Source organism: Balaenoptera physalus (assembly GCF_965194825.1).
Source record: "Balaenoptera physalus genome assembly, chromosome: 3".
NCBI classification, from domain to species: domain Eukaryota; kingdom Metazoa; phylum Chordata; class Mammalia; order Artiodactyla; family Balaenopteridae; genus Balaenoptera; species Balaenoptera physalus.
Window position 1 is genome coordinate 85,740,774 of NC_138890.1, and position 16,590 is coordinate 85,757,363.

Genomic DNA, 16,590 nt, shown 5'->3' on the forward strand with positions numbered 1-16,590 from the left:
GTTCTAGATCTAGGGAAAGAACTGGGAAGTGTTCGTTTCTTAAAAAGAAGGCTTTATGAATGTAAGAAATGTAGTAGTACAAGAAAGGGTGATTTAAGTGATTCTTTTATTCAGTGTTAGCTTACATTGTCCACTGAAGCCTTAGAATCCCATACTGTCCAAGCCCTTTGTTTTATTTAGAAAGGACTAAAATGGAGAAAAAGCTTTTTAAACTCAAAACTTCTCAAATTTCTTGGATTCTCAGTTGTTGCTACTACTTAACAATCTGTATAGTACTTGATATTTTCTGTTAAATTTAGCCTGTGCCAGTCTCATTTCTCCTTCCTTTAATATTGGGGCAAGAGTAGTCAGAATTAATGGTGTAAGAAGTTGTCCTAAATAACATGGTACCTTGCCAGAGTTCATAAGTGCAAACTGCAGGATCGAAGTGCTAGGGGAGGAAGTTGCCATGGCTGATTCTCCCATCTTTTCCTGTAGTTGGATGATGTATCAAGAGCCCCAGAATGGTAAAAATGAGGTTATAAATATAAATGGCAACTTGTCCATTGAGATTGCAAACGGGTGGACCTTTTAAAATTAACATTAAATTGAGTGATATCATTTTGTTGAAGCTTTGCTAGATGCTCTCCAAAGTTACTAAAGCACAAACTATCCTTGCCCTATTTGAATTCTATACTAAAAATCTTTAACAGGTGGGTTACAATTGGCCTGACAGATTTGTTAACTTTTCATTCTTCTTCATGACACACATCTGCCTTACCCTTTATTGTAGACTTTTGACTTTGGAGCTAGAATTGTTCATTTTAAAAGGAGAGGAGGTAGTTTAATGTTTGATTCCTGTATGGTCTAATTAATTTATTTGTTTGTTGCTAGCCTTCACTTTTCTACAACCAAGGACTGCATGTTTTTAGAGCTGGTTGTCTCTCAGTTTTGTGCTTTAAGCTGAAAGGATGTAGGACTGCTGAGCCCCAATCAGTGGCTCACTGCCCCTGGCATTGTGTTGAGACCTTTCTGGCCACAAACAATCACTCTTCCACTCTTAATGGAACCTGTTTTCTCTCTCTCTCTCTCCCCCTCTTCCTCTCTTTAGGAAAACACCCCTCTTTGTCTCTCTGTTCATTCAACCCATTAGCCTACTGCTGCAACTCATTTGCCTTCCCGTGTAACTAGGATCCCATGGTCATCAGTTTTTACCAAGCTGTCATTGATGCTTTAGAATGCTTTACTTTCTGTAGATTTATCTTTCTAGTCCCCTGTCCTGAACAAGTCTCATCACTAGCTTTGTCAGTTTGATCCCAGAAATCTTGAAGGATACAAGAGACAGTTATGTGAGGATATTGGTTTGCTTCCATACCAATTAGTGTTCTGCTTATCTGCTGGATCTTTAGTGTTGATTGTGTTCCTTTTTGTCTTATTTCCTGAAGGTTTTTATAGCAAATAACTCTTCCTTTCCTGAGAAAAATCTCAACCACCTGAGGTATAATCTTTTCTATCTTGGTGTCATTTCCTTATTTACTCATATCTCAAGAGAAGAAATGTCCTTCCTTTTTTTTCAAGAGCAACCCTCTCCAGATGTGTCCACGATCATCCCTCTCCATCTTTCTTTCTCCATAATTGTCCAATATCACTCCTTTTTCAGTCTCTCCCTCTCTAGCCTATATACATGTTTATGTATACCTTTTCCAGGGCTGTCAAAATACAGTGCTCTGTGCTGTGCAATTCAAGGAGGCCAGTCTGAATCTTGAGCCTGTTGTGCCACTGTATTTTTATTCTTTAATCCCAGGAGCCTGGTATAGTAGGAAGAACATTGATTTTTAAGCCACATAGATCTGGTTTTGAAGTCTGCTAAAACCAATTTACTGGCTATGTGTCTGTGGGCAAGTTACTACTGAGACTCTATTCTTTATCTATAAAATAGAATGTTACAGTTACCTCACAGAGTTGTAATAGAAGGAGTTTAACCCATGTTACATGTCTTTCCAAGGGTTTGGTACATTATGGAGTTTTTTTTTTTTTTAATTATTTATTTATTTATTTTTATTTTTGGCTGTGTTGGGTCTTCGTTTCTGTGCGAGGGCTTCCTCTAGTTGTGGCAAGTGGGGGCCACTCTTCATCGCGGTGTGCGGGCCTCTCACTGTTGCGGCCCCTCTTGTTGCGGAGCACAGGCTCCAGACGCGCAGGCTCAGTAGTTGTGGCTCACGGGCCCAGTTGCTCCGCGGCATGTGGGATCTTCCCAGACCAGGGCTCGAACCCGTGTCCCCTGCATTGGCAGGCAGATTCTCAACCACTGCGCCACCAGGGAAGCCCCTGGAGTTCTTAAAAATATAAATTATTCTTTCCTTTACACTCTGACTTCCTTTACCATTTCAACACTGAAATTGCTTTTTTAAAAGTCACCTATGACAGGTTAATTACCAAATCTAATGGCCTTTCCTCAGTCATCCTTGGTTTCCTTAGACCATTTTTGAAATATATTCTAAAGGAATAAAATGATCTGATTTCTTGGTTCTTGTGCATTTTACTTCCTGATTCTCTTACTTCTCTGAAAACTTCTTTGCATTTCCTGCACTGTCTTGATTTTGCTCTTCCCGCTAAACATAGCTGTTTCCTACATCAGTTAGGATGCAAACTGGACTTAAAAACAAAAGAAATGTATTAGCTCAGGTAATTGGCAAGTGCATAGGTAGAATTGGTTTAAAGAGTAGTTTGTTCATAAACTTAGCTTTGTTATCAGGGGAGAGGTTCTGTTTTTCTGCTTTTTGCTAAACTTTGTCCTCCTGTTTGGGCTTCATGCTCAGACTGGCTTCCCTTCTAGAAAAAGACAGGTGTCGGCAATGCTCGTGTTAAACCCTTCTTCATTGACTTCCGAAGAGAGAAGGCTTCTCTTCTCCTAGCCTTTTCCCAAAAGTCCTAAGCTTTACTTTGGTTGAACAAACGGAGAAGATCATGCTGCCAAGTCTGTCACAATAGCTTTGTCAAGAGGGATGGAACTATTCTAATTGGCCTAATCTGTGGATAAATCCCATCTAAAATGAGAGGGAGGTGGAATGGATCATGGGGAGATAGCAAGCGTTTTCAGGGGTTTCTTTGCTTTTCACTGTGTTCTCTTGGTGATCATGTCCTCTTTTAAATGATGTAAGTCATCATTTTTGTGTGTGTGTTTCTCAGTGCTGTAACTCTACTTCCCTTCCATCCCTTGCTATATATATCTCTACCTTAGATGTACTAATGTAAGCTTACCTCATACCACACTGAATCAGTCTGATTTCCATCCACCTACCCTCACCTAATGTGTTTACATGTGCATGTGTGAAGGTATATATATATTCCCTTTCCTCCTGATTTCCTTTTTCTAACCACCTTTCTCTCAGCCACCCAGTCTTGAAACCTTGTAGTCATCTTGGTTCTTCTCCCACTTTCATTCAGATATCAGAGCTTGAACATACCTTAAATTAGTTGGGCCCCAGGATACGTAATACTGAACTAACAGTGATTTAAACAGTATCTCGCATAGAAAGAAGTTCAGAGTTGGAGGATTCCATGGTGAGTCAGTTTAACAGCACAATGATGTTATCAAGGATCCACGTGCTTTTAATCTGTCTCCACAGCTGCTGACCTTTGTGCTCAGGTTTATCCTCTCATGGTTGCATGTTGCTCTTTCTGCTCCAGGCATCACATGCTTACATAGCCACCAAAGACAGGAGGAAGTTTGCCCTCCCATCTCTTGATGGGACAAGTAAACCCTTCACTGAAGCCCTGTATCAGATGTCATCCTGGCATGCTTATGCCCTAGTTGCAAGGGGGCTGGAAAAACCAATATCTGGCATTTCAGTCCAGAAGGAAATTAGCTGAATGGCTACAGGGAAGGTAACCAACAATGTCAGTGACGTATCTTGATAGTATTGTGTGGAGAAGTAAGCTTAAATAAATGAGAATTTTCAGATAGTATTAGCAAACTTAAAGCACTGAGTTGATATAAGCTATACATGGGATTTTGGCCAATCATTTAGATAGTCATGGATGACTGATTAAAATTGGATTATTATATAAAATTAGGATATTTGAGTGGTATATCCCAGTTCTTTTAAGGTTGTTGTTAAGTACATTTACACATGCACTGTGAGAAATGGATATATATATAACAACTATTAGGGAATAGATTTGTGGTTCCCCTTGGAGGTGGGAGGTATTTGGAAATATATGGGGATATTTTTGGTTGTCATAGTGATTGTGAGGTCCTACTGACAATTACCGGGTAGAGACCAGGTACACTGAGTGTCCTGTGATGTTTGCCCACAAAACAAGAATTGTCCCTTCCAAAATGCCGGTAGTAACCCTATACACTGAAATAGCAAATGCTTTGGTTTTTGAAAGAATTCACTGAGATTCATCTGTATTCTTATATTACAAGTGACAGAAAACCAAATTCAAACTGCTTAAACAATAAAAGGCATGATTAGATCTTGTAGTTGAACTTTAGCTAGGGCTTCATCCAGCCTGAAATCATCAAGGACCTTGGCTCAATTTCTCTGTGATTCGTTCTGCTCTGTCATTCCCCTTGTTTTGATTTCATTCTCAAGCTAGCTTATCTCATGGTAGCAAATTACTGTAACATTTTCAGACTTAATACCCTCATTTCATATACAAGGTAAAGTGAAGAATATCTTTTGTATTTGATTTTGCAAGTATTTGTTGATTACTTCCACTGTTATGTTACAACTTATATATCTCTATTACATGTCATACTCAATGGGTATTATTTTTATGTCTCATGAATTACCTTGTCTTACTTATCTTTGTATTCTTAATGTCCAGAATACTCTCTGGCTTAGTGGTACACAGTAACCATTTATGGAAAGAATTAATGACTGTCGGAGGAAGGATATGGGAAGAGGCAGAGAAATACAAGAAGGCCCCATTCCTTCAGTAGTTGTTATTGAACCTTGAATTATGAACACTGTACTCCTTCTACCACCAAAGTATGTGTGTAATGCTCTTGTGATTGCATATGAATTCATTTGAAAGCCTTACTGAATTCTAGTAGTGTTTTGTCATTATTTTCTCAACAAAAATAAAACCAATTACCATCATTCATTCATTCAGCAAATATTTTTGAGAGCCTGCTGTTTGCACATAATGTGACAACAGTGGGGAACAAAACAGAGCCTATGCTTTCTTTGAGCTTAAATGTTAGTAAGGGAGACAGTAGACATTATACATGTGTGCACACTCAGTCACACACGCACACACACACACGCACACACACACATGCACACACACACACATCAGGTAGCTAATAGGCTTTGAAGTAAAATAAAATAGGTTTCAGGGGATAAAAAGTAACGGGATACTACTTCAGCTAGGTTGGTGAGGGAAGGCTTTTTGAGAAGCCCTTTGAGCTGAGACCTGAATGAAGTGGAGTAAGCCATGGAACTATCCGGGGGAAAATGTTCAGGTAGAAGAAGCAGCGACTTCTAAGATAGAAGTAAGTGTCTTTGGTATGTTGGAAGAACAACACGGAGGCTAGTGTGGCTGAAGTAGAGAGAGAAGGGGAGTGTGGCAGAAGAGGTGGTAGGACAGGTACACAGAGGTTAGATCAAGTAGGGTTTTGAAGGTCATTCGAAGACTTGATTTTATTGCGTGAGATGGAAACCATTGAAGGGTGTTAAGCATGGGAATATCCAGGTTTGACTTGTTTTTTGAGAGGTTTACTCTGGCTATGTGTAGAAAATTGATTGTATGAGGCAAGAATGGAAGCAGGAAAACCAGTTAGGAAAATCTTACAGTAATCTAGGTTGGAAATATGGTGCTTGGGCAGGGTGGTCGTGGTGGAGGGCCAGAGAAGTGGTCAGATTTGTGATATATTTAGAAAGTAAAGTAATGAGAATTCATTGATGGAACTGATGTGGAGTGTGAGGGAAAGAGAAATAAAGGATGACTTCAAATTTTTTGACATGAGCAACTGGTTGAAAGACGGTATATCTTATTGAGATAGAGACTATGGGGCGAGGGTTAGGGGTTGGTGGGAAGCAGGTTTGGAAAGTTAAATCAGGAGATTTGTTGTGGATGTGGCTTTGTTTGAAATACCTATTACATAAACCAACTGGAGACATTCAATAGGTATATATATTCAATGCTAGAGATAAATATTTGGAACATTTGGAAACATTTGGAAATTATCAGTGTATAGATGGTATTTAGGGCCATGGGACCAGATGAGATCACCTGGGGAGTGAGAATGGAATTGATGAAACATTTTGGTACTAAAAATGTGTTCTTATATCGAAGATTGGGAGCTATTGTTTTGGACAATAATAGTTACAGCATCCCGAGTATGGAGAGGTTAGTGAGTAAATCTCTGAGAAAGAGGTGGAACTTGACCTGGACTTCAAAGGATACAAAGGATAGAAAAGGCTTTTTTCTTCTATCATGCCAAGCATAGTGCCTGGCTTGTGGTGAACATTCTAAGGTGCTGGTGAATGAACAAAAAAGCATTTAGGCTAGGGAACAGCTTGAGCAGAGGTATGGCAGCAGGCAAAGTCTACAGTGTTTTAAAAGAAAGTCAGAGAACTAAAGAAGACAGTTTGTGTTGGGCAAGTAGTGAAAAGTAGGATTGGGTTAGTCTGTTTAAGGCTTTAAATGCTAAAATGCCAGTTATATTTAACCCTATGATCTAATGATTTTCAACTCTCTTTCAATTGTTAGCACAGTGCCTCTAGTTCCTGGCCTCTAATAGATGCTTAGTAAACATTGCATAAGTGAATGTGGAGTTCCCAACATGTAAGCTTTATCTTTACAGTATTTTCTCTCTCTCAATAAAGTATACTGGGATGCAAAGTATAGTAAGTCATATGGGGATAACCTTATGTTTGCTTCAATTTATTATTATTTCTAATGAGAAGCTTTAAAAACAGTTATACTTTATTATTGATATCAAATTACTTGCAACATCTCTCAAAACTGGTCAGAAAATACCAGGGTTGGCAACACCGAGGGAGAAAAATGGCTGCTCAAGAAACTGAGGAGCCATTAACAGTCTTATATTCAGAGACTAACAGTTATTTTGTTTTTATAGGAATAACTACTTGAAGCTTGTTTGTAGATCATTTTCTCCTTTAGCTGTCAAGGAGCAAACTGGTTTACAATTATGGGAATGTTATTGGAGAAAGAAAGAAAATTGGAGATGATACATCTTTGGGGATCTAATTAAAGTTATAATATTTTAAATACTAAATAATTAGAAATTACCTCTGTTCTAAGTAATTAGCATATCATAGACTACACAGTTTAAATGTTAGAAAATAATTTATCTAAATAAAATCATACTGAGATAAAAATTGAAATATTAAAGTTATATTTTAAAGTAACTTTTTTTAATATTTAGGATACTTTAGATTTGTGATTATTGTCTTCAGTTCTTTTTTTTTGGCTGTGTTGTGTCTTCGTTGCTGCGCGTGGGTTTTCTCTAGTTGTGGTGAGTGGGGACTACTCTTCGTCACGGTGCGCAGGCTTCTCATTGTGGTGGCTTCTCTTGTTGCAGAGCACGGGCTCTAGGCACGTGGACCTCAGCAGTTGTGGCGCACAGGCCCATTTGCTCCGCGGCATGTGGGATCTTCCTGGACCAGGGCTCGAACCCGCGTCCCGTGCATTGGCAGGTGGATTCTTAACCACTGTGCCACCAGGGAAGCCCCTTTTTCAGTTCTTATATACCCCATTACTAAATTTTTATGTAGTCATTAAAGAAAATTCAGGAAATGCAATGAAAAGTACAGATAAAAAGTACAGATGACATTCATAAGCTTATATGAAGAAAACCAGTGTAGTTTTTGTCTCTCCCAACCCCTCCCTCCCTCTTTCCCTACCCTCCCTCCTTCTCTCTCTCATTTTCTCCTTTGTCTGTGCCTAGCACTTTTTCCCCACTTTATAGTATAAACGTGTATATATCTCTAATTTTTAAAAAATTAGGTTATATACATTTCTTGGAATATTTTGTAAATCTTATTTTTATTGATTGTATAATAATCGCATTATAAAAATTATTTTTCTTAACTATTTCCTGTAGTTGGTTATTTAGTTGTTTTCTATTTTATTATCATATGGGCAATGAACATCTTAACACATTATGGATTTTTTTTCTCTTTATCTTGGTCTTTTTCCTTAGGATAGGCTCATAAATGATGGAGTTACTGGATAAGGCTTCATGGCCTTATTCAATTACACATTTTTAAGGTTTATGATACATATTGCCAAATTGTACAATGTCTTACAGGCCCAATAAATGTTAATTGGTTTGAAAGTACGGTAATCATTACGGGGAAAAAATTAGGACCTACAGAGTTGCTGAGCTTGAGTGATAGCCTAGGTCAACCTTTTGTTCATCTCCAAGTATTTCTTTCTTTTTTGTCTTTAACATATATTTCAAAGTATACATAAAACATAACATGAAGAACTTAACGTGTTACTGTAAACACACATGAAGTCATTACTCTGGTCAAGAAATAGAGCACTGCCATCATCCCAGAGCTACTCTCCCTTCTGGTTCCTGATCTCAAAAGAGAAAGCTTTTACTCTTTCACTCCAAGTATGTTTGCTGAATGTTTGTTTTCTGTTTTGTTTTGTTTTTGTGAAAACCTTTATTATGTTAAAGTAGTTCGCTCCTATACCTAGTTTACTAAGAATTTTGTGTTTTGTTCTGTTTGTTTGAATTTAATGCTTTTTTTGTTGCTGTTGAAGCTTTTCATTGCCATATTAATTTTCTCCTTCACTATGTTAATATATTGAATTATATATTATTTAAAATGCTAAACCTAACCTAATTCCTGAGATAAACCTAATTCGGTTTTACTGTATTATTCTTTTTATATATTTCTGGATTCAGGTTGTTAATATTTTGCTAATGGTTTTGCATCAGTGTTCACGAGTGACGTGGCCTGTATTGTCCTTGTCAGGATTTGAAATCAACAGTCAACATTATGCTAGCCTTGTAAAATGAGCTGATCCTCATTTTCTATTCTGGAAAAGTTTGTGTAGGACTAGAATTATTTTTTCATTAAATTTTTACGAGGATCTGGCAGAGAAGCCATCTGGGCTGGGAATTTAATTTGTGGAAAGGTTTTTATTTATTTTATTTAATATATGATTTATGTTTATTTCACCATTTTTGCTTTCTTTTTTCCAATATATTTTTTTAATTTTTAATTTATTTTTTGGCTGCATTGGGTCTTCGTTGCTGTGCGCGGGCTTTCTCTAGTTGCGGTGAGTGGGGGCTACTCTTCGTTGCAGTGCGTGGCCTTCTCATTGCGGTGGCTTCTCTTGTTGCGGAGCATGGGCTCTAGGCACGCGGGTTTCAGTAGTTGCAGCACACAGTCTCAGTAGTTGCGACACACGGGCCATAGAGCATGCGGGCTTCAGTAGTTGTGGCACGTGGGCTCAGTAGTTGTGGCGCTCAGGCTGAGTAGTTGTGGCGCACAGGCTTAGTTGCTCCGTGGCATGTGGGATCTTCCCAGCCCAGGGATCGAACCTGTGTCCCCTGCATTGGCAGGCAGATTCTTAACCACTGCACCACCAGGGAAGTCCCAGAAAGGTTTTTAATTACTAATTTGATTTCTCATTTTTAAGCCTATTCAGGTTTTCTGTTTCTTGATTATTTTGGTATTTTCCCCCTAAGAGGTTGTCTTTTTCATCTAAACTTTTAAATTTACTGGCATAAAATTGTTTATAATAAATATCATTATCCTTTTAATGACTGCAGGAAAGAATTACCTTCTCACGTCTGCTATAGGCTATATGTACATTTTCTTTTTCCTTTATAAGTCTCACTGGAGATTTAGTAGTCTTTCAAAAAACCAAATTTTGAATCTTGCTAATCCTTTTTTTAAAATTATATATTTGTTCTCTGTTGCATTGATTTCTGCTCTTTATTTCCTTCCTTCTACTTTTTTGGGATTTACTTTTTGTTCTTTTGCTAACTTCTTGTATATCACTGGTTTTCAGCATTTATTCCTTTTAAATATATGCATTTAAGGCTAAGCATTTCCCTCTAAGCACTGTTTTAGCTAGCTCTATTACTCAAATTTTAATATGTAGTACTTTTATAATTCACTTAAAAATGTTTTCTAATTTTTATTGGTGTCTACTTTGACTTTTGGATAAGTTGAAAGTATTATATTTCTCAATTTCTGAACACGTGGAGGTTTTCTGATTATTTTTGAATTTGTTTCTTATTTCTAACAACATAATTTAATCAGAGAACACTTTCAGTGTTTCAGAGGTCTGACTTCAGACCTGTAAAATTTGGGAACTACACTATGGCCCAGTATATTATCTTTTTTTTCTCTGCAGTTATTGAATTTGGTGTTCTATATATTTCCATTAGGTCATGCTTGTTAGTCCCGTGTTTCAAATCTTCAGGATCATTAATGACCTTTGTTTGCTTGTATTAGATACAGACAAGAGTGTGTTAAAATATCCCATTTAAGTTGTGGATTTTCCCCCTTGTATTCTGTCAACTTTTGCTTTATATATTTCAGACAGTGTTAGTAGGTGGATAGAAATGTGTAATGGTTATATCTTCTTAGTGACTTAACATTATGAAGTATTTCTCTTTTATTCTGAAAGTACTTTTTGCATTAAGGTCTAGTTTGTCTGGGATTGATACGAAAATACCAGCTTTCTTTTTATTATTGTTTGCATGGTTTATCTTTTTCCATTCTTTTACTTCCAGTCTTTCTGTATTACGTTTTAGATGTGTCTCCTGTGACGTGATTGGGTTTAAATCTCCCATCTTATCATGTACTTTATGTCTGTCCTATTGGTTAATTGTTCCTCTTTCTCTACTTTCTTGCCATCTAGATGAGGTGGCTATTCTATCATTTTACATTTTTCCCCTTATTATTTGGAAATTATGACCTCTTTTTCTCTTTTTTTTACTAGTTATTCAAGAAATACAATATGCATTTTATAAAGTCAATAAATGTTAATCAATGCCTTTATCCTCTTCTCAGATGATACACTTTAATTATATTTACTTGCAGCCCTACTTATATAGTATTGTTGTGCATTTTAATTCATTCTTATTTATTCTCTTCCTCATTGTTGTTGTTATTGTTTTATACCATCCATATTCAGTTCAGGTTAATGCATATGTCTACCATGTCGTTACGTTTCCTATGATCTTCCATTTAGGGCCATTTTCCTTGATCTTGAGGATTGTGAAACACACTCTTTAGAATTTCCTTTAGTCTGTTTGCCTGGAAATGTCTTTATTTTACCTCATTCTTGAAGGATATTTTTGCTAGGTACAGAATTCTAGTTTAGCAGCTACTTCAGTACATGGTAAGTTGGTGGTTACTTTATTTCAGTACATTCATTGCTGTTGAATCCTCAGCTCTTTGTGTCTCATTTTCCTTAAAAAAAAATCTGACATTTTCCTTTGGATGCTTTTAAGATTTTTATCTTTGTCTTTGGTTTTCTGTTGTTCTATTATGCTGTGATTAGGCATTGGATTCCTAGGGCTTCATGAATGTGTGGATTGGTGTCTTTTTCAGTACTAGAATTTTTATTTGGTTCTTTTTCCAATCTACCATGTCACTTTTTATAGTTTTCAGTTTCAAGCTATTCAGTTTTCAGTTTCAACTATTCAAAAATAGTTAAGCTCAACTTTTATACCCTTGAATGTAGTAAGCATAGTTATTTTTCAGTCTGTGTCTTATGATTCCAATATTGTTAAGTTTCTGTGGGTCTGATTCTGTTGTCTGTTGTAGAAATAATTTGATGTATAAAATGAAGTGAATTTTTCTCTAGAGAAGATTTTCATTTGCTATTGCGAAGAATAGGAGACCATCTTAATCCAATTTCAAATGTTTACCTTTTCTGGACCACCATCTGGTTCTTTCTTACTCTTCTTAGGGTACATCCCTTTGGAGTCCCAGCCCAAAGACAAGGGCATATTTATTATCATCCTTACCTTCGGTGGGTCCCAGACTCTGACTTTTGTCCCCCAGTCCTGCAAGGCAGGCAACAAATTATAAAAGCTCAGCCTCTTAAACACTTTTTTATTGGCAAACCCACAAAAGGCAAAAGCTGAGCTTACCTGTAGAGAACAAATGTATGGACCCAAGTGGGGAAAGTGATGATGGGGGAGAGGTGGTGGTGTGATGAATTGGCAGATTGGGATTGACATATATACACTAATATGTATAAAATAAATAATAAGAACCTACTGTATAAAAAATAAGTAAAATAAAATTGAGAAATTCAAAAAAAAATAAACACACACACACACAAAAAAGCTGAGCTTACCTTTCTGAGTTTTGACTTCTGGTAAATTTGAACTAGTGATTCATTCCTCACTATGTTGGTAGTTATTTGATGGTTTTAAGATTATTTTAATATTTTGTCTAACTTTTTAAGTTTACTTCAGAAGGATAGTTGGTCCGAATTGTGTAGTTTGCTACTTTTACAAGTGGAAGTCCAACTATTTCTTTGACTAACTGTTCAAGGAGAACTTGACATTTCTATGTTAGTCATTCCTTTGTTTTAAGGCACATTTTGTGGTACAAATGAGATACCTGGGAAAGGTAAACATTAAGGTATGGTTGCCTTTTAATACTTTAACGTGTGTTGCAATAATCTTCAGTTCTTATTACTTTGCAAAGCTCCAGAGGAAGGAGGCAGACGGTATTTTATTTCATGGGAGAAGTCAGAAATACTTGTAGCATGTGGGTAGTGCTTTGGGGTAGGAATTGTCCTTTATGTGAGCAAAGAGAATACAAAGTGAACATTTTTGAAGTGGAGATGTGTGAAGAGGGAGGGAGAATGCTCTGAACTGAGGAGGGACTGCAAACAAATTTGTCCTTTAGTATTTCTGTTGGAAGTGGGGTGCCTTTCTAATAATTAATGCAACAGCTCTATATATGTCATGTTTTATTTTTATTTTTAAAAATATTTTTTGGTATACCTCAGGGACAGAATATAACTTTTGAATCTTTCTACTCACATCTATTTAAAATATTATAGGTACAATTTGCATTTGATTTCTGAGATTAAATCTATTAAATAGGAGGTTAAACACAGGTTAGAAATCACACTAGGCAAACTAAGTTATAGTAGTCTTTACATAAATTGACTTTCTTCTGTGGTTGCAAGGATGTTGAAAATTTAGTATAACATACCAATAGATTTTTATTTTAAAGACACATTTGATGTTAATCACAGCTCTTAGTATGAAATGCCATCCATCACTTTGTGATTACATTGGTGCATCAACAAAATATAAAAGCAGTTCTCTTTTAAGGAAACCTAGACTTCTTGTATTTGTTTACTTGATTCTTTCTTTTTTTCTCTCTGCTAAAAGAAAATAAGTTGAAGATTCTTGTTAATTATAGTTCCTTCCCTTCCCTGCTATGTTAGATTTAAACAGTGGTTGTTTTTGGTTTGCTTGCTTCCCTTCAGAAAACTGAAGGGTGAAATGAGGTGACAGAGAATTTTAGGAATCAATTCTCTCATGTGCGCCCCTTTCCCACACCTTTCCCTTTTTAAATATGTGAAAACAGAGGCCCGATCTGGGTGACTTGATTTGCCTAAAGTTACGCTGAACTGATACCCAGATCTCTTCCTCATCATAGTTTCTTGAGGTTCTTTTCAGCCAGATGACTCCATTAGCTATACCAGACATAGATAAGATGATGATTTATCTGTAACTATTAAGATCTGGTAAGATATTAATGCATCTTGATTAGCCACATGTTTATTGCAAATGCAATCAATTTTATACTTCCTAAACTCAATTCGTGAGTCTAGTGTTTAATTTTGTAAAGTTTGCTGTCTGTGACTAAACTCAGGTGTGTCTGTCTCGGTATTCAGTCTCAGCATTTGTTAACGTCTGTGCTGTTTCTGAGTTGGACTCTTACATATATTTTCTGGAGATGTTTACTTCAATAATATCACCTGTAAAGCAACTCTTATGTTAGAGTAAGTACTTAAGACAATGGATGAATGATACTGTTCTACTATGATAACACATTTAGCATATTTAGTCATTGTTAAATAACTTGTTTCCGAAATCTGCAATGCTTGCCACACATTTTCCCTGTTGTATTCATCCATGTTCACTAGAGCCTGATTTTAGTACCTCTGTTTAATTAGGCCTAGGGCATTTTCTCTTCTCACTGTAGTCATTCTTTCATTTCTTCTGTCTTTGCTCTAGTTTCATTTCAGAGATGCTGATATCTTTTCTAATATTTCAATGGCATTTCTTGTATGGCTTTGGAGTTCTAACACAAGAGTTTTTCCTCTGCCTTCTCTAACAAACGTCAAGTTACATATTAGTATCACTGAAAGATGATATTAGCCATCAGTTAAGAAAATAAACTCTGGTTGGAAAAATGTCACACTGGACAAAATATACAAATATATTTTAATTATGTTCTCATTTAGTGCTCAATTATGTGCTCATTCATATCACATTATTCTAATGAATTACTGAGTTGGGTCTCAGTTAAAACTAAGTTTGAAATTTCACAGAAATTTAATGCTTACTCAAACACCAAAAGTCATGTGGGAGAAAAATCAGTTCTGTTGTACCAATATAATGTATTATGCCAGCTTTAAAATCCAGCTTTGCTTCACTTTTATAGAAGAATTTACATTCTATCTGTTGGAAGTACATATTGGTAGAATTTTTTCCCCACAACTTAATGATATTTTATGATGAGTTGCCACATGCTGTGATTTCCTATTGGTTATATTGGACTAATGAGATTCTTCATTTAGTGTCCAGTTAGGTCTTTGACAAAAAGTTTTAAATCTCAATTCTGATAACAATCAGCTAATTAAATATTATTATTAGGACCTTGAGGACTGGACTTGAACCATGACAGTTTTCTTGCCAAAATGTAGGGAATTGAAAAGAATAGCTGAATGGGGAAAAGAGTTCTTCTCATCTTCTGTAAGCAGTGTTTGGTATATTGCTTTACTATATTCCTGAAAAAAGTAGATTATTGTATGTAATTTAAAAAAATTCTAATCTATCTCACCATTGCTGAATTGCAAATTAAAATCTTTTATTTGGCTTTTAATTGGTTTTTTTTTAATTTATTTTTTTATTTGGTTCTTAATGAAGTTGTGTAAGGCACTCTGTAAACCTAGTAGTGGAGGCTTCTGGTTTTATTACTTAGGTTACCTATATTAATCATTTAATTTAAGTTTGGGGTATTTTACACAGTTTTCTTCATATCTGACACTTATGTCTCATTATATTTGTCCATTTTTTATTGAAATTAAGGACCAACCAGTGGCACAAGAAGACATCTCTTTGTTAAAAGTAAATATATTTAGGTTTCTAAATCAGAAGTAATTTACTTTTTTTCAGTGGAAAATGAAACCTGGATTCAAGTCTGGCTCGGCCTTTAACTAGATCAGGACAGATCACTTGACCTTCCTGTGATTTAGCTTTTTCGTCCACGAAATGAGGACATACTACGTTTGTTTGTTTGTTTGTTTAGGCTGTGTTGGGTCTTCGTTGCTGTGCACGTGCTTTCTCTAGTTGTGGCGAGCAGGGGCTACTCTTCATTGCAGTGCGCAGGCTTCTCATTGTGGTGGCTTCTCTTGTTGAGAGCACGGGCTCTAGGCGCGTGGGCTTCAGTAGTTGTGGCTCACAGGCTCTAGAGCGCAGGCTCAGTAGTTGTTGCTCCGTGGCATGTGGGATCTTCCTGGCCCAGGCCTCGAACCCATGTCCCCTTCATTGGCAGACCGATTCTTAACCACTGTGCCACCAGGGAAGCCCCAAAGAACGTTTTAACTATGCTTTTTTTCGAATATTTTTCTGAAGTGATATAGCAAACAACTGTCAGATAACTTTTCTAAGGCAGATCTACATATACAATTTAAAAAATCATATTTCTCTTTTATGTTATTAAAGCCAGATTGTTTCTTGTCATATCTTCTTGGTTGTTTCCAGAGTTGTAACATGTAACGTGCTTCTTGGCCTCAAACCTAAATGTAGGCACTAGTAAGATACTGAGATAATGTCTTACTTGGTACACTTTAAAAAGTAATGAGCATGATTTTGAATAAGTACTGAAGTTGTTTTAGGTTTCTCTTATTTTAAACATTAAAAAATGTAGTTTTGTCAGGAAAAGAGACTTTAAAATTTATATCCTTGAGCAGATGTTACATGCATGTAGTATACATTTCAAAAAGTACAAGAGGAAATGAAATGAAAATAAATTTCCTACCCCTGTTCCTTAGTTGCACACATCCCCTGCACAGAGGCAATCGCTGTTACCAGTTTCTTGTTTAGCTTTTCAAACTACAGTCCACAGAAACCCAAATCTCACAAACATAGCTGTTGGATGTTCTTTAGAAGGGCAAATATATATTATTGTGGTAAAATCTAATTTGTGCTTTCATCAAAAAGTAGCATTCTGGAACATGACATACTTAAGAATTTTAAATTATAATGATAACTCATTCAAGCTCCAGAACAGTTTTTCACTTCAAAAATTACAAAGCAGATCCTGGAAGAGGATAAAAAGCTTTCTACTTAAATCTGATTATCCAGTACTTCAGTGTGGAAATCCTACTGGTTTG

The 16,590-nt window shown here is 36.3% G+C and overlaps 1 protein-coding gene across 13 annotated transcripts in view; it reads left to right on the forward strand.

Annotated features, from left to right (window-relative positions):
• Positions 1-16,590, forward strand: part of APC (APC regulator of WNT signaling pathway) — a 135,864-nt gene that overhangs the window by 990 nt on the left and 118,284 nt on the right. The gene's annotated exons all lie outside the window — the stretch shown is intronic.